We start from the raw sequence: 19184 nt of genomic DNA, 5'->3' as shown, positions 1-19184 counted from the left end.
GAATACAATACCTTACAGTGAAATGCTTACTTACAGGCTCTAACAAATAGTGCAAAAAAAGTATTAGGTGAACAATAGGCAAGTAAAGAAATAAAAACAACAGTAAAAAGACAGTGAAAAATAACAGTATTACAGCAGGATATATACAGTAGTGAGGCTACATACAGACACCGGTTAGTCGGCCTGATTGAGGTAGTATGTACATGTAGATATGGTTAAAGTGACTAGGCATATATGATGAACAGAGAGTAGCAGTAGCGTAAAAGAGGGGTTTGGCAGGTGGTGGGTGGCGGGACACAATACAGATAGCCCGGTTAGCCAACGTGCGGGAGCACTGGTTGGTCGGGCCAATTGAGGTAGTATGTACATGAATGTATAGTTAAAGTGACTATGCATATATGATAAACAGAGTAGCAGCAGAGTAAAAGAGGGGTTGTGGGGGGGGGGCACACAGTGCAAATAGTCCGGGAAGCCATTTGATTACCTGTTCAGGAGTCTTATGGCTTGGGGGTAAAAACTGTTGGGGTGGCTGGGGTCTTTGACAACTTTTAGCGCCTTCCTCTGACACCGCCTGGTGTAGAGGTCCTGGATGGCAGGCAGCTTAGCCCCAGTGATGTTCTGGGCCATGTACACACTACCCTTTGTAGTGCCTTGCGGTCGGAGGCCGAGCAATTGCTGTACCAGGCAGTGATACAACCAGTGCTCTCGATGTTACAGCTGTAGAACCTTTTGAGGATCTGAGGACCCATGCCAAATCTTTTTAGTTTCCTGAGGGGCAACAGGCTTTGTCGTGTCCTCTTCACGACTGTCTGTGTGTTTGGACCATTCTAGTTTGTTGGTGATGTGGACACCAAGGAACTTGAAGCTCTCAACCTGCTCCTCTACAGCCCCTTCGATGATAATGGGGGCGTGCGCAGTCCTCCTTTTCCTGTAGTCCACAATCATCTCCTTAGTCTTGGTTACATTGAGGGACAGGTTGTTATTCTGGCACCACCCGGCCAGGTCTCTGACCTCCTCCCTACAGGCTGTCTCGTCATTTTTGGTGATATGGCCTACCACTGTTGTGTTGTCTGCAAACTTAATGATGGTGTTGGAGTCGTGCCTGGCCATGCAGTCGTGGGTGAACAGGGAGTACAGTCGGGGACTGAGCACACACCCCTGGGGGGCTCCAGTGTTGAGGATCAGTGTGGCAAATGTGTTGCTACCTACCCTCACCACCTGGGGGCGGCCCGTCAGGAAGTCCAGGATCCAGTTGCAGAGGGAGGTGTTTAGTCCCAGGATCCTTAGCTTATTGATGAGCTTTGAGGATACTATGGTGTTGAACGCTGAGCTGTAGTCAATGAATAGCATTCTCACATAGGTGTTCCTTTTGCCTTGACCCTTCGCCTTGATGCCAGCTTTGCACAATCTTGGCATTCTCTCAACCAGCTTCACCTGGAATGCTATTCTATCAGTTTTTAAGGAGTTACATATACTGAGCACTTGTTAGCTGATTATCCTTACAGAGTAAGGAAACCAATGTAATTTTGTAATTTGGGTGAATTAGCATTTGACGTCAAACTTTTTTCACTTAATATAGGGTGTCAAATGTTTATATTTTGTCCAATGTGTAAAAGAAGCCGCATGGTTATCATAATCCGTTCAAAAGTTGTTAAGAGTTTTTACCCTTGTTGGATGACCAATATTAAGATGACTAAATCAATGGAGGCTAAAGAAAAGTGGACAAAAATCTGGAAAATAGCATTGAGTCAGTTACGCTGGATGCTGTGTGAGAATTAAGGCTAAATGACAGGCTCACCTTTGAATTCATCTTTCTTTTTTAAACAATAGAGGGGTCATTCTATGAAAATGGTGGCTTTTTGAACAGCCAACTTTTACAAATATAATTTAAAAGCTAAACTTAGTCAGATAATAGTTAACCCCTTACCAATATAAATGACAGCTTAACATATTTTTACTACATTATTTTAAAAAATGCTTGTGCTAACCTTTGTCACTGGTGTTACCTATATTTTAGATGACAATTCAGGCTTTCTAGAATGTAATTCCTCATACAAACAATTTGCATATATAATCAAAAGGAGAAAATGTTCATGATAATACTAAAAAAATTGTTTGGATGATAAATAATTTACTTTAAACATGCGTGTGTAAAGTTATATTGTCTGACATTTTATAGCTTTTTTTTTTAAACATTAGAAATAATTTAGGTTGAGTCAACAAAATTGAATGATCATATCCTTAAAATGTTTACTAATGAATGTAGCAACAGTTAGCTAGATACAAAAAAACATATTCAATTAAATTGGGAAACTCTGATGCTAGAACACCAATATGCCATACAGTAATACCAGTGACGCAATGTAACACTAGTGAAACAATGTGAAACCAATGACAAACATAAGATTATTTCAAACAAATTTGATCAATATATTAATAATATTTTTCATTACAAATAATTTCCTACTCTGTCACGCCTATCAACAAAACGATGTAGCTTGTTAAAACAATATATATAGCAATTCTCGTGCCATGTGACAAATATTGTGTAGGTCTACTTAAAGGGATAGTTACGAACTAAAATATTGGTTTCCTTACTGTGTTAGCAGTCTATGGACAAGGTATGACAGTAATCAATGCTTTGGTTTTGTGCCTCAAATAAAATAAATAATAGAAGTAAGATACAGTATATTTACATAGGTATGTGGACACCCCCTCAATTTAGCAGATTTGGCTATTTCAGCCACATCCATTGCTGACAGATGTATACAATAAAGCACACAGCCATGCAATCTCCATAGACAAACATTGGCAGTAGAATAGTCTTACCGAAGAGCTCAGTGACTTTCAACGTGGTACCCTCATAGGATGCCACATTTTCCAACAAGTCAGTTTGTAAAATGTCTGCCCTGCTAGTAATGTTATTGTGAAGTGGAAATGTATAGGAGCAACAATGGCTCAGCCACAAAGTGGTAGACCACACAAGCTCACAGAACGGGACCACCGAGTGTGAAAATGCCCAGTGCGTGAAAAACGGCTGTCCTCGGTTGCAACACTCACTACGAGTTCCAAACTGCCTTTGGAAGCAACGTCAGCACAATAACTGTTCGTCGGGAGCTTCAAGAAATGGTTTCCATGGCTGAGCAGCTGAACACAAGCCTAAGATCACCATGAGCAATGCCAAGCATCGGCTGGAGTGGTGTAAAGCTCCCCCGCATTGAACTCTGGAGTAGGGGAAACACGTTCTCTGCAGTGATGAATCGCGCTACACCATCTGGCAGTCCGACAGACGAATCTGTGTTTGGCAGGTGCCAGGAGAACGCTACCTACCCCAATGCATAGTGCCAACTGTAAAGTTTGGTGGAGGAGGAATAATGGTCTGGGCTGTTATTCATGGTTCGGGCTAGACCTCTTAGTTCCAGTGAAGGGAAATCTTAAACACTACAGCATACAGACGCTTCTGTGCTTCCAACTTCGTGGCAACAGTTTGGGGTTAGGCCCTTTCCTGTTCTAGCATGACAATGCCCCTGTGCACAAAGCCAGGTCCATACAGAAATGGTTTGTCAAGATCCGTATGGAAGAACTTGACTGGCCTGTACAGAGCCCTGACCTCAACCTTCGGGATGAATTGGAATGCCGACTGCGAGCCAGGCCTAATAGCCCCACATCAGTGCCCAACCTCACTAATGCACTTGTACTAAATGGAAGCAAGTCACCTCAGGAATGTTCCAACATCTAGTGGAAAGCCTTCCCAGAAGAGTGGCAGTTATTGTAGCAGCAAAGGGGACCCAACTCCATATTAAATGGCCATGATTTTGGAATAAGATGTTCAAAGAGCATACTTTTGATCATGTAGTGTATATATCGATTTTGAGCGGGGGTTGGAGCCGGTTCAGGGAACCGAAAACTGGAAAATAAAAAATTTAGTTAAGGAACAGAATCTGAACCGGGAATGAAAGTGATCAATACTGTTCCAGAACTGAACCGTTCTTTTAAAAGCATGGGAACCAGTTAATAACGTTATTTTACAATCCAGGGTTGTTTTTTTTGCACCTATAGATGTGAGGGGTTGAGGGTAGCTGAAGGGTGGGACAAAAAAAATGAACAAAAAATATAAATAACTCATGTAAAATATACAGTGTTCGTAAAATGTATGTCATATGAAAAAGCTGGAAGTAGAGGCTTTGGTATTGTTGTCCATTAGCTTACTCCAATTAGGGGAGGGGTGGTAAGGTTAGAGGAAAAATAATACAGAAGGCAAAAATATATATAAAATATATATATATATATATGGGGGATTGGAAATTATGCAGACAATTACATTGATAGAACCTACAATATAGCTGCAATATTAAAGCAAAAAAAAGACCTCCCTCTGTCAATCAGAAACTTCTTCCCATGTCTGCCTGTCAGCTGAATATCTTTGCCAGTATGTGTCCATTTAGTATAACTGCCCCTCCCCCTCCAAAGCATAGCTGTCACCATTTTCTGAAGATTTCTCACAACAAGTGTATCTCTGTGAAATGTCAATGGAACACTGAGCCTACAGTACCACAAGCTTTGTATTTTCAAAGCCTTTTACATTAATTTCAGCTCGTGTCATGTTAATTTAGCTTTTTGCGACCCACAGAAAAACGACTTTGCAGACAACCACCTTAACATGTTAAATCCTCCAAAAGTTGAGGTGAGCTGCACGGTGCTTATTATCGGATGTTTTAGGCTACAAAATGTGACTATTTTTATATAATATTAATGATATGTTAGAGAAAGACCCCACTGAACGATTCAGAACATGAAGAATCACATTTGTCTTGGTAAAATGTATTTTAGAACATAAGGAAGTGAAATTGAAATCACCAAAGCGCCCTTTCACCCACAGAATAGGTGGACACCCTACCTAATAACAGGAACAGCACCATCTACTGGTCAGAATCTGGTAATATCAGGATGTAGGATGGGACATAAACCTAACAACTTTAACGACCAATGGTCATTATCTAAATCAGGTGTTAGGTACTATATTTATTGAATATTATATGAATCCTATAAATAAAGAATGGCCAAATTGGATGCAATAAATTCTTAATTTTTCAGAGATCAAATTATATTTGCAGGAATGGTAATGTTATCGGTTTCTAACAGAAAAGATTTCAGTACAATCTGAGATGGTGGGTGTCGAAATCTTCTTGTGTTTTTTGTTGGAAAAACAACCCCATCACTCCTTCAGTGTACTGTATTATGCCTGAGTAGTACAGTGTGACTGTCTGATGATGCTCTTTGACCCAGGAACATACTCAAACCGTCGGACTGAAGAACATTTATATTGATCGTAATCTTTCTCCTATTCATCCTGTGTGCAGCAGAGAAAATAAGTGACATCAGTAGTTCTGAGTCACCAATAGCGTAAAAGCTGTTTTGCTGCATACAGACAGAATTCAGACCACAGTCACTCAATGTTTAAACTAAGAACTGTCACGATGGTTACAACCCTGTATGGTCAGGACTTTAAAAATAGTTTTACCTCTGGAACAATGCACATTAAGAAAGCCTGTAGCACATAAATAGACAAACCTAAATCAGAAGCCTTTAACCGTCTGAGAGAACAATCTAGTCCACCAACCGGCTCGCTGTCTGTCAAATATACGTGGCAGCAATTGAGCCTGTTAGGTTAGACAGAGAATAACTATTATGAGTTTCGGTGAACAGGTACGAGCATCTCCAATCCCTATCCAGCGTTAAAATATGACAAAGGCAGGCGTGGCTCTGCTCTCGCAAGACTTATATCAGAATGAGGACAGGAACAGCACCAGACAGAACACAACTGTTGCTCTGGTGATATTAGGGGACACGATTTGCATGAGCTGCTTTCCTATTCAAACCCACAGTGCCACACTAACCTGACCCTGAGCTGGTCACCTCCACCTAACAGTCAAATCAGTAGGAAACGGGAAGCTCATCACAAAGTCAAGGCGACACGGACCCATTTTCATCCATGACACTGCACCCCTTTTCCATTGTTAGGTTTCCATAGTGGACCCATTTTTCTCCATGACACCTTGTGACTGTTCCAAAACAGGTTAAGGTACAAGCAAAATGCTAAACTAACGGACAGAGATTGCTAATCAAGCTCTGTCCGAGACATCCAACACGGGGAAAACATCTCCTGACACCGTTTATTTGAACTTAGCCTCGTGGAGATGGTATGGGAACCAAGCCTAGATGAGTAATGTTGCCTGAGACCTGAAGACTTCGTGTTCGATCCTTAAACTAACGACTAGGCTTTAGCTCAGCGAGCTAACAGTGTAGTGGAGTGCAGTCGACCCGAGTTCAAACCCCAGCCAGTCATACAAGCTTGCTAGAGACAGCGATTCTAGGTACAGTTGGGCAAAAAAGTATTTTGTCATCCACCAATTGTGCAAGTTCTCCCACTTAAAAAGATGAGGCCTGTAATGTTCATCATAGGTACACTTCAACTATGACAAAAAAAATCCAGAAAATCACATTGTAGGATTTTTAATGAATTTATTTGCAAATTATGGTGGAAAATAAGTATTTGGTCAATAACAAATGTTTCTCAATACTTTGTTATATACCCTTTGTTGGCAATGACAGAGGTCAAACGTTTTCTGTAAGTCTTCACAAGGTTTTCACACACTGTTGCTGGTATTTTGGCCCATTCCTCCATGCAGATCTCCTCTAGAGCAGGGATGTTTTGAGGCTGTTGCTGGGCAACAAGGACTTTCAACTCCCTCCAAAGATTTTCTATGAGGTTGAGATCTGGAGACTTGCTAGGCCACTCCGGGACCTTGAAATGCTTCTTACGAAGCCACTCCTTTGTTGCCCGGGCGGTGTGTTTGGGATCATTGTCATGCTGAAAGACCCAGCCACGTTTCATCTTCAATGCCCTTGCTGATGGAAGGAGGTTTTCACTCAAAATCTCACGATACATGGCCCCATTCATTCTTTCCTTTACACGGATCAGTTGTCCTGGTCCCTTTGCAGAACAACAGCCCCAAAGCATGATGTTTCCACCCCCATGCTTCACAGTAGGTATGGTGTTCTTTGGATGCAACTCAGCATTCTTTGTCCATTCTTTGTCCTCCAAACACGAGTTGAGTTTTTACCAAAAAGTTATATTTTGGTTTCATCTGACATTCTCCCAATCTTCTTCTGGATCATCCAAATGCTCTCTAGTAAACTTCAGGGACATGTACTGGCTTAAGCAGGCAGACACGTCTGGCACTGCAGGATTTGAGTCCCTGGCGGCGTAGTGTGTTACTGATGGTAGGCTTTGTTACTTTGGTCCCAGCTCTCTGCAGGTCATTCACTAGGTCCCCCCGTGTGGTTCTGGGATTTTTGCTCACCGTTCTTGTGATCATTTTGAGCCCACGGGGTGAGATCTTGCTTGGAGCCCCAGATCAAGGGAGATGATCAGTGGTCTTGTATGTCTTCCATTTCCTAATAATTGCTCCCACAGTTGATTTCTTCAAACCAAGCTGCTTACCTATTGCAGATCCAGTCTTCCCAGCCTGGTGCAGGTCTACAAAAAAAATTCTGGTGTCCTTTGACAGCTCTTTGGTCTTGGCCATAGTGGAGTTTGGAGTGTGACTGTTTGAGGTTGTGGACAGGTGTCTTTTATACCGATAACAAGTTCAAACAGGTGCCATTAATACAGGTAACGAGTGGAGGACAGAGGAGCCTCTTAAAGAAGTTACAGGTCTGTGAGAGCCAGAAATCTTGCTTGTTTGTAGGTGACCAAATACTTATTTTCCACCATAAATTGCAAATAAATTCATAAAAAATCCTACAATGTGATTTTCTGGATTTTTCCCCCCTCATTTTGTCTGTCATAGTTGAAGTGTACCTATGATGAAAATTACAGCCTCTCATCTTTTTAAGTGGGAGAACTTGCACAATTGGTGGCTGACTAAATGATTTTCTGCCCCACTGTAGTTCAGTGTTGAATAAAAGAAACCGGTAGAGGAAACCCAGCACACAACAAAGAGACCAAGATGACCTTCTGGTTTTGTCTACTTCCTTGAGGGATGACTCTAAGCATCTTCCAGTAACCTTGATCCAGCATGATCACATCCTGTGTCAGTAAAGACTCTCAGACCATAAGAACCAAAATTCTTTGGTCTGAAGAAAACAAGATTGAACTTTTTGGCCTGAATGCCGAGCGTCACGTCTGGAGGAAACCTGGCACCATCCCTACGGTGAAGCATGGTGGTAGCAGCATCATGCTATGGGGATGTTTTTCAGCGGCAGGGACTGGGAGACTAGTCAGGAAAAAGTACAGAGAGATATTTGATGAAAACCTGCTCCAGAGGGCACAGGACCTCCGACTGGGGTGAAGGTTCCTAAGCACACAGCCAAGACAATGCAGGAGTGGCTTCGGGACAAGTCTCTGAATGTCCTTAAGTGGCCCAGCCAGAGCCAGGACTTGAACCCTATCGGACATCCCTGGAGAGACCTGAAAATAGCTGTGCAGCGACACTCCCCATCCAGCCTGAGAGAGCTTGAGAGGGAGGATCTGCAGAGAAGAATGGGAGAAACTCCCTAAATACAGGTGTGCCAAGCTTGAAGCATCATACCCAAGAAGACTAATTGCTGCCAAAGGTGCTTCAACAAAGTACTGAGTAAAGGGTCTGACTACTCATGTAAATGTGATATTTCAGTTTGCAACAATACTTTTTTTTTTAAGTTATTGCTTTGTCATTATGGGGTATTTTGTGTAGATTAATGAGGAAAAACAACTATTGAATCCATTTTATAACAAGGCTGTAACGTAACAAAATGTGGAAAAAGTCAGGGGGTCTGAATACTTTCCGATTGCACTGTATTTCACACATCCAGCCCAGTGTTTTTCTGCATTACAGAGTGACTTTCAGTAGGGGATGGTCTGTCTGCTAGTGGCTCTCAGCACTGGGGAGGAATGTAGCACACTAGTGCAAAGAGCCCTGTTAATGTGCTGGGCAGTGAGTGAGGCTACATGTTTGACTAAAGCAGCATAACTAAGAGTTGTTCCTGACCATGTGACCTTAACAGAAAAAAACTATGCCTTAGTAATAAGCTAGGCCAGGGCCGAGTCATCGGCTATATAGCCTAATAGGGCCCGGAGTTTTTCCTACTCAGACTGTCAGGAAACACTGAATATAACACAGTCAAGATTGTGGAGTCTGTACTAGGCCAGTGTGGTACGTCACTGAATAGTGCACTCGGAAAAGTATTGACCCCTTGACTTTTCCCACATTTTGTTACGTTGCAGACCTATTCTAAAATGGTTTCCCCTCGTCAATCTACACACAATACCTCATAATGACAAAGCAAAAACAGGGTTTTTAGAAATGTCACATTTACATATTCAGATCCTTGAAGCACCTTGGGCAGCGACTACAGCCTCGAGTCTTCTTGGGGATGACGCTACAAGCTTGGCACACCTGTATTTGGAAAGATTCTCACATCTTTCTCTGTAGATCCTCTCAAGCTCTGTCAAGTTGGATGGGGAGCGTCGCTGCACAGCTATTTTCAGGTATCTCCAGAGATGTTTGATCGGGTTCAAGACCGGGCTCTGGCTGAGCCACTCAATGACATTCAGAGACTTGTCCCGAAGCCACTCATGTGTTGTCTTGGCTGTGTGCTTAGGGTCCTTGTCCTGTTGGAAGGTGAACCTTCACCCCAGTCTGAGGTCCTGAGCCCTCTGGAGCAGGTTTTCATGATCCCTCTGTACTTTGCTCTGTTCATCTTTGCCTCCATCCTGACAAGTCTCCCAATCACTGCCACTGAAAAATATCCCCACAGCATTATACTGTCACCACCATGATTCACTGTGGGGATGGTGCCAGGTTTCCTCCAGACGTGAAGCTTTGCATTCAGGCTAAATAGGGACACTTGGGATTCAGGCTAAATAGTTCATTATTGGTTTCATCAGACCAGAGAATCTTGTTTCTCATGGTTTGAGAGTCCTTTAGGTGCCTTTTGGCAAACTCCAAGCAAGCTGTCAAGTGCCTTTTACTGAGGAGTGGCTTCTTTCTGGCCACTCTACCATAAAGGCCTGATTGGTGGAGTGCTACAGAGATGGTTTCCCTCCTGGAAGGTTCTCCCATCTACACAGAGGAACTCTGGAGGAGCTCTGTCAGAGTGACCATCGGATTCTTGGTCACCTCCCTGACCAAAGCCCTTCTCCCCCATTTACTCAGTTTAGGAAAAGTCTTGGTGGTTCCAAACTTCTTCCATTTAAGAATGATGGAAGCTACTGTGTTCATGAGGACCTTCAATGCTGCAGACATATTTTGGTACCCTTCCCAGATCTGTGTCTCGACACAATCCTGTCTCAGAGCTCTACGGACAATTTCTTCGACCTCATGGCTTGGTTTTTGCTCTGACCTTATATAAAGAAGGTGTGTGCCTTTCCAAACCATGTCCTATCAATTGAATTTACCACAGGTGGACTCCAATCAAGTTGTAGAAACATCAATGGAAACAGGACGCACACAAGATCATATTTCGAGTCTCATAGCAAATGGTCTGAATAGTTATATAAACAAGGTATGTTTTTTTATATACATTTGCTAAAATTTCTAAAAAACGTTTTGCTTTGTCATTATGGGGTATTGTGTGTATATTGATGAGGGAAAAAATATTTTATACATATTAGAATAAGGCTGTAAGGTAACATGTGGAAAAGCACTGTATGTGCACTTGGGCATTTCCTATTAAAAGAACCCTTGAGCACTACCATGTGCAGTTCATAGGAGTAGGGTTGCATAGGAGTAGAGTTGTTGATGAATTTTGATTAAATTCATAAAAAAAAAGTTAGCTTATAACAGTGAACCTTTTTGTGGTATACACAAGGCAAATCTAGGTCTTGTGACATATTTTGGTTAAACTATCCCCAATTCAATAGAATTGTAACCCTCTGCATGCACAGTGCATTCTTCCATCACATGTGCAGTACACTTTTCCATCACATGTACAACTGATTCTCAAGATCTTGCACACTAATGAGATGCTATTGAGCCCACACTACTACACTGTCTGAGCCAAGGACTACATGCTTTCTGGTAAGTCTTGATTACAATACTGGGTGGGGTGAATATATTTAATTTGACATATGTGATTTTTTGTCAACTTGTGAATAGTAGCCTACAGCATTTCTAACTTTCTGCTAATTCTGCTAGTTAGTTTTTGCTACCATGTGGGTTTCAGCTTGCTTGAGACTGCTAACTGAGGAGTGTTAATTCACCCGTTTCCATACATGTTTCATTTACAAAAATGTATCTTACAAAGGAGTTGTTTAATCTAACTGCTTAACTATTTATCTGTACATGGAATTGTATTTTTTTTTTTGTACTGATTTTTTTCTCATCTTTACAGGAAAATGACACAGGCACTATCTGATGTGTGGCTGCTTGGTCTAAAGTGGAGGAGTCCTACACCCATTGGCTGTGCTGCTCATGCATTGAATCTGCTCCTGAAGGACATCATAGCACTGAAAACAATGGATTCACTCTACAAGAGAGCCAAGGAAATGGTTTGGTATGTGAAGGGTCATCACATTATAGCAGCAATCTACTTCACCAAGCAAAGTGAGAAGAATAAGAGCAACACATTGAAGCTGCCCAGCAACACCCGTTGGGGTGCTGTGGCCATCATGTTTGACAGTCTCTCCAAGAAATGGCCATATCACAGTCTGCCGATATGGACAGCCCCATCAAGAGGATCCTCCTGGATTATGTATTTTGGGAGAGGGTGGTAAGCTGCCTGAAATCTATAGCAGTAGCCATTGCACGGATTGAGGGAGACAATGCCATCCTGTATGATGTTCAGACTCTGCCTGCAGATGTAAGAGAAGAAATCCGTTCGGCCCTGCCCACTTCACTGTTGGTCCAAGTAGAGGAAACTGCAGTTCTGAAATACCTTAAAAAGCGTGAAGACTTATGCCTGAAGCCCATACACGCCGCAGCGTACATGTTAGACCCCAAGTATGCTGGCAAGAGCATCCTGTCTGGTGCAGAGATCAACAAGGCCTATGGTGTCATCACTACCGTGTCTCGCCACCTTGGCCTGGATGACGGCAAGGTTCTTGGCAGTCTGGCAAAGTACACTTCCCAGCAAGGGCTTTGAGATGGAAATGCAATATGGCAGTCGTCCCAACATATCTCATCAGCCACCTGGTGGAAGGGACTTTGTGGATCTGAGGCTCTTTCTCCTGTTGCCACCATCATCCTCCAAATCCCACCAACATCAGACGCCTCAGAGTGCAACTGGTCCTTGTTTGGGAAAACACATATCAAAGCACGCAACAGGCTGACCAATACAAGGGTTGAAAAATTGGTGGTCTGACAATGAGCTATCATCAACAAGGTTGGAAAGTGACAGTGAAGATGAGGCCTCAGAGACATTGAGGAGGTCCAGGGAGAAGACATGGAAGCCTGAGAGGAAGACCAAAGCTTTAGTTTCTAAACTATAATTTTACAGATGTATGTTGAAAACATTTTTGGGAGATGCGAAGGATCATTGGGGATCATTCAATATTCCCTTTCTTTTGTTGTTCAGTGAAATCCTCCCATGTGAAGAGTCAACTCATTTAATTAAGGTTATATTCGTAACTAAATTGTTTTTTTTATTTCTATTGGAAGGATTTAATACATTTGCAATTATGTCTACTTATGACAAGGTAAAAGGTTTATGTGTCTGCCTCCATATGATATGGTAAATATATCCAATGCAAACATCTACATTTAAATAGTATTAATATTAATTTGCATATATCCCCGTTAACTCACACAGAAAGTTTCCACTTCTGAATATTCCCCAAAATGTGCCCTACATAGGAGCATGTCAATTTGGGTGTCAAATGAAAGCTAAAAAAATGTAATAAAGGAATATGTGGAAACACCTACTCATTCCAGGGTTTTTCTTCTTTTTTTAAAAATATTTTCTACATTGTAGAATAATAGTGAAGACATGAAATAACACATATGGAATCATGTAGTAACCAAAAAAAGTGTTATACAAATCAAAATAGATTTGATATTCTTCAAAGGTTAGAGGTTTGACAACTATGCCGCATAAAATTCAAGCTAGTTGGAAACAGATTTACAAGCATCTAGTGGTCAGAACCTGGTAATATCAGTTTTGCTGAAAAGACATGGAACAACCCTTGTTACGTCTGTGAATTTTCAGAATCCTCCCTCCTCATAAGGAAGAACATTTAAAAAATATCTTAAAGATATGTGGGTTTTTGGTAACAAAATGACAAGACACTAGTTAATATTACTTAAACTTACAGTAGGCTAATAATTTATGCAAAACTAAATATACATGTTGATATTAGTTGGCAGGGGCTTTCAACATTATAGTGTTTGATGTATTTCTAATACCTTAAGACTTTTTTAGTAAATGATTTTAAAGACCCCTTTTCCATCTGTGTGACCAGAAATAAAAGCCTTTGCTTATTCCTAATTTTAGGATTGAAAAATGGTTCAAAAACATATATGCCTTCATTTCCCAAAACTATAGACTCTTAGCTTTAATTTGACACCAAATTTGATATGCTCCAAAAACACTTTACATTGGTGCTCATGGGTCCTTTTACATGGAAAATACCATTGGCTATAATGGGAAATCAATCACTGTAGTCACAAATCACAGTTGGGTCACCTGCTACTGTCCTTCCACTGGCATACTGTTATGTTCAGCTCATATGTGTTGGTAAAAGCAAGACTGAAAACAGTCTGGACAACCCCTCCCTCTTAATCTTCTCTCTCTCTCCGGTTAATGTCACCTCTCACAGCTCTTACCGACACCTACCACCTACCCTCTTTCCATTTACTGTAACAAGCATCCTCACCCACTGAGCACAAACCGACACCGGATGTCCATCAACATTGAAAAGTAGTTCATATTTGGTCAGTACGCCTTGGCCGGACCAAATCTGAACAGGTCATAGACGTCTATGTTTCACAAGTTTAGACAGCACAGAACAGCATGGAAAAGTACAGTATAATAGAGCACACTAGAGTACAGTATAATGTACTATACAGTACATACACTACATGGCCAAAAGTATTGAGACCTGCTCGTCGAACATCTCATTCTGAAATCATGGGCATTAATATGGAGTTGGTTCCCCCTTTGTTGCTATAAGAGCTTCCACTCTTCTGGGAAGGCTTTCTACTAGATGTTGTAACATTCCTGCAGGGACTTGCCTCCATTCAGCCACAAGAGCATTAGTGAGAGAGGGCACTGATGTTGGGGGATTAGGCCTGGCTTGCAGTCGGCGTTCCAATTCATCCCAAAGGTGTTCGATGGGGTTGAGGTCAGGGCTCTGTGCATGCCAGTCAAGTTCTTCCACACCAATCTTGACAAATCATTTCTGTATGGACCTTGCTTTGTGCACTGGGCATTGTCATGCTGAAACAGGAAAGGGCCTTCCCCAAATTGTTGCCACATAGTTGGAAGCACAGACTCATCTACAACGTCATTGTATGCGGTGGCATTAAGATTAGCTTTCACTGGAACTAAGGGGCCTAGCCTAAACCATGAGAAACAGCCCAAGACCATTATTCCTCCTCCCACTAAACTTTACAGTTGGCACTATGCATTGGGGCAAGTTGGGTTCTCCTGGCATTCTCCAAACCCACATTTCCACTGCTCCAGAGTCCAATGGAGGTGAGCTTTACGCCACTCCAGCCGACGCTTGACGGTGATCTTTTGCTTGTGTGCAGCTGCTTGGCCTTGGACACCCATTTCATGAAGCTCCCGATGAACAGCTTTTGTGCTGAAGTTGCTTCCAGAGGCAGTGTTGCAACTTAGGACAGACGATTTTTACGCCCTACGTGCTTCAGCACTCGGCGGTCCCGTTCTGTGAGCTTGTGTGGCTTACCACTTCGCGGCTGAGTCGTTGTTGCTCCTAGACATTTCCACTTCACAATAACAGCACTTACAGTTGACCGGGGCAGCTCTAGGACGGCAGAAATTTGACGAACTGACTTGCTGAGGGTACCACGTTGAAAGTCACTTAGCACTTCAGTAAGGCCATTCTACAGCCAATGTTTGATTGGCTGTTTGCTCGATTTTATACACCGGTCAGCAATGGGTGTGGCTGAAATAGCCAAATCCACTAATTTTAAGGGGTGTCCACATACTTTTGAATATATAGTATATCTACTTTACTGTACTGCACTTAACTCTATTGTGCTGTGATGTCTATATTTCACACGTTTGGATGTCTATGATTGGTTCAGATTTGGTCTGGACCAACCAAATGTAGTCTTGTTTAGGGGCGGAGCTCATTATTATTATAGTCAGTGTGTAGAATAATACTCAGATATGCAAAATAAGGATATATAGCACATTTCTACCTTTGTGTACATATTTAGGATTCATTACCATGAAGAGAATGATATTCATAATTATGCATTTCTGTACAGTACAGATCAGGGACCCATGATGTAATTCCATTACTGTAATTCTGTTACTGGATGTAAATCCACTTCACCTACTGTAGTTCAATAACGAAAATAATATGTTTTCATACTCAAGGTGTCATGACATAGCTGACACCCCATTCTTTCTGCAGACATCTTTTTGAATCTTGATTCAGAGCAGATATTTAACAGTTTTTTGGAAAACGTGGTCACGTAAGAAACAGAGGGAGATTTGACCTTAATTCTGATACCAAACTTTGCATCTGCACAGTTCTTCCAGTAAATGCGTTTTTGTGAAATGTTGTGTAAATTGTTCAAAGTAGTCCTTGTGAATAGAGTTGTAATGGTTTGTTCAACTTTTAGCTATATCATCTAGAATAGCTTTAAATAACAGCTATGATGGTAATAGTAGTACAGTTTGTGTAATGTGTTTTATTTAGTAGGGGATTTTTCAGTTCAGATTCTTTCTAATTAAATTGCATATAGTCTATAAAAAAGTACAGCCATTGCTCAAATTCTGTGGTAATAGTTTTTTTTAAACGAGAAATCAAAAGGGCTGTGTGTAACCAACCACACGCATGTATGAACGCAAGAGGATGTTCCCTATTGGTCAAATTCTATATCCTACTGTAAATAAAACCAATTGTATTTATTATGGCTCCCCATTAGCTGCTGCCAAGATCCAGCAAAATTAAGGCAGTTATACAATTAAAAAAATATTACAATACATTCATTACAGAATTCACACTACACCAAGTAGGTGCCCTCTACTGCTTGCATCAGTTTCCTGATGTGGAATAGAGTTCCATGTAGTCATGGCTCTATATAGTACTGTGCGCCTCCCATAGTCTGTTCTGAACTTTGGGACTGTGAAGAGACCTCTGGTGGCATGTCTTGTGGGGTATGAATGGGTGTCTGAGCTGTGTGCTAGTATTTTAAACAAACAGCTCGGTACCTTCAGCTTGTCAACACCTCTTACAAAAACAAGTAATGAGGAAGTCAATCTCTCTTCCACTTTGAGCCATGAGAGATTGACATGCATGTAATTAATGTTAGCCCTCTGTGTACATCCAAGGGCCAGTCGTGCTGCCTTGTTCTGAGCTAACTGCAATTTTCCCAAGTCCCTCTTTGTGGCACCTGACCACACGGCTGAACAGTAGTCCAGGTGCGACAAAACTAGGACCTGAGGGACCTGCCTCATTGATAGTGTTGTTAAAAAGGCAGATCAGCGCTTTAATATAGACAGACTTCTCCCCCATCTTAGCTACTATTGTATCAATATGTTTTGACCATGACAGTTTACAACACAGGGTTACTCCAAGCAGTTTAGTCACCTCAACTTGCACAATTTCCAAATGATCCATTACGAGATGTAATTGAGGTTTAGTGAATGATTTGACCCAAATGCAATGCTTTTAGTTTGAAATATTTAGGACTAACTTATTCCTTGCTACCCATTCTGAAACTAACTGCAGCTCTTTGTTAAGTGTTGCAGTCATTTCAGTTGCTGTAGTAGCTGACGTGTACAGCGTTGCGTCATCCTCATACATAGCCTTACTCAAAGCCAGTGGCATGTCATTAGTAAAGATTGAAAAAAGCAAGGGGCCTAAACTGCTACACTGGGGAATTCCTGCTTCTACCTGGATTATGTTTGATGGGCTTCCATTAAAAAACACCCTCTGTGTTCTGTTAGACAGGTAACTCTTTATCTACATTATAGCAGGGGGTGTAAAGCCTTAATACATATGTTTTTTCCAGCAGCAGACTATGATCGATAAAGCTGCACTGAAGTCTAACAAGACAGCCCCCACAATCATATCATACATTTCTCTCAGCCAATCATCAGTAATTTGTATAAGTGCCGTGCTTGTTGAGTGTCCTTCCCTATATGCGTGCTGAAAGTCTGTTTTCAATTTGTTTACTGTAAAATAGCATTGTATCTAGTCAAAAAACATTTTTTCCAGAAGTTTACTAAGAGTTGGTAACAGGCTGATTGGTCGACTATTTGAGCCAGTAAAGGGGGCTTTACTATTCTTGGGTAGCGGAAGGACTTTAGCTTCCCTCCAGGCCTGAGGGCACACACTTTCTAGTAGGTTTAAATTGAAGATGTGGCAAATAGGAGTAGCAATATTGTCCTCAGTCATTTTACATCCAGAATGTCCGACCCCGGTGGCTTGTCATTATTGTTGATAGACAACCATTTTTTCAGCTCTTCCACGCGGAGTGGACTTTACAGAATTCATTAAGGTGACCTGCTAAAAAGTATTATATAGTGTGTGTATCCCTGAGGATGCCAGGTGTTGAAAAGTCCCAGGCTTCCCAGAGTCCTTGGAACACTGAGAAAGGTCCCCAACCTAGCCAATATTGATAACATAATGCATCTCACCAGTAAATTGTTAGGCTTATTTTCCAGAAATCAACAGAAATGGGCTATTCAGCAGAAACCCTATGTGATCATCAATATGAGAGTCTAGCCTATTAATCACCAATGGCAACTGTAACGTGTTCAAGAACTGATACCTTGAGCTATTGCTACATGAAGGCTAACACCATGGCGCCACTTCCTCGCAATATTACGTAATTTCACACTTTTCTGAATAAACTGTTTCTCAGAGTAGCACATCAACAGCTAGCAGTAAACCTTGCCACCATACTGAAGATAAATTAAAGTTAGCCTTATAAATTGGGGTGCACTGAAATGTTTTCTTTTGCAGGCCATTGGTAAACAAGTCCTGGTGTTCTCATCAACATTTCGCTGTATTAGTTGGTGGTCACGAAACGGGGTCAAGGTTATGTTATGTTGCATTTCCAGGCTTGACTATTTTAGTAATTTAACACGTCCTTGCCCTACTAGGTAGCCGCTTAATCTTCGACTGACAAAAACACCTTTGCCAGCAATTGCTGAAACGTCTCATGTCATGTCACCTGACCAATATGGCACAACTCAAATGGATACTTCAACGGACAGGTAAATATCACAATTATCAAGAATAACACATCAAACTTACCAGCTGTTCTTCCTCGTTTGGATAGCGAAATTGATCTTGTCCTTCCGTGAGATTTCAGGGAGTATTCCAGTCCCCTTTAGGCAATAATTAGAGAGCGCAAGCAGCCGTGAGTGCGGCTCCCTGCGTACGGTAGTCTATGCTGTATCTGGCTCCTGACAGAGAAGTAGACTTGGGTACACACAGCTCTCATTCTCCGCCTCTCAGCATAACCAGGCATTCAGTGCACCAACCTACTCTGCTGTGATGCAGAACTTGTATAAGCAAGCCATCTACAGGGCAGTGATGGTAGGCTACAGAAGGTTTGACTTTCACCACTGATCTCCTTGCTGGTGTATGATGCATTTCATTATGGGGAATAACGCCATCTAGTGGCTGACAACTACTGTTGCTTTTGGAATGTCTACCAACAAAGTTGTACAATTCAATGGCTAAATAGAAAAGGGTTCATTATAAACGGGCATGCCCAAGACTAGTCCTTGATCATGACTCTCAGTTCCATTACACATAAGTAATTGGATGAAGACGTCTTATGTATGGGGGAGTTTTGTTAAGAGCAGCAACACTCAATTTGAACATTAACACCCATCGCTTGCGGTATTGTTTTGGAAGCATAGGGACCTTATCTTTAATATCAGCGAGAAAGTATTTTCAAAAAACAAAATGTTACATTGATACACACCTTGATAGGGTAAGTGTCCCCACACGACCATATCGCTATGTTACAGTGATTGTTTATGGAAGA

At 41.7% G+C, this 19184-nt stretch overlaps 1 protein-coding gene across 1 annotated transcript in view; it reads right to left on the bottom strand.

The window, feature by feature from the left end:
* LOC109881147 (phosphatidylinositol 4-phosphate 5-kinase type-1 beta-like) overlaps window positions 1-18750 on the bottom strand; it is an 82596-nt gene extending 63846 nt beyond the window's left edge. Inside the window, exon 1 of the mRNA XM_020473305.2 lies at window positions 18443-18750. The gene's annotated coding sequence lies outside the window, so the exon portion shown is untranslated. The remainder of the gene's footprint in view (window positions 1-18442) is intronic.
* Window positions 18751-19184: the final 434 nt, after the last annotated feature.

This window comes from Oncorhynchus kisutch, linkage group LG3 (genome assembly GCF_002021735.2).
Source record: "Oncorhynchus kisutch isolate 150728-3 linkage group LG3, Okis_V2, whole genome shotgun sequence".
Taxonomy (NCBI): domain Eukaryota; kingdom Metazoa; phylum Chordata; class Actinopteri; order Salmoniformes; family Salmonidae; genus Oncorhynchus; species Oncorhynchus kisutch.
This window is presented reverse-complemented; position numbering and strand designations above follow the sequence as displayed.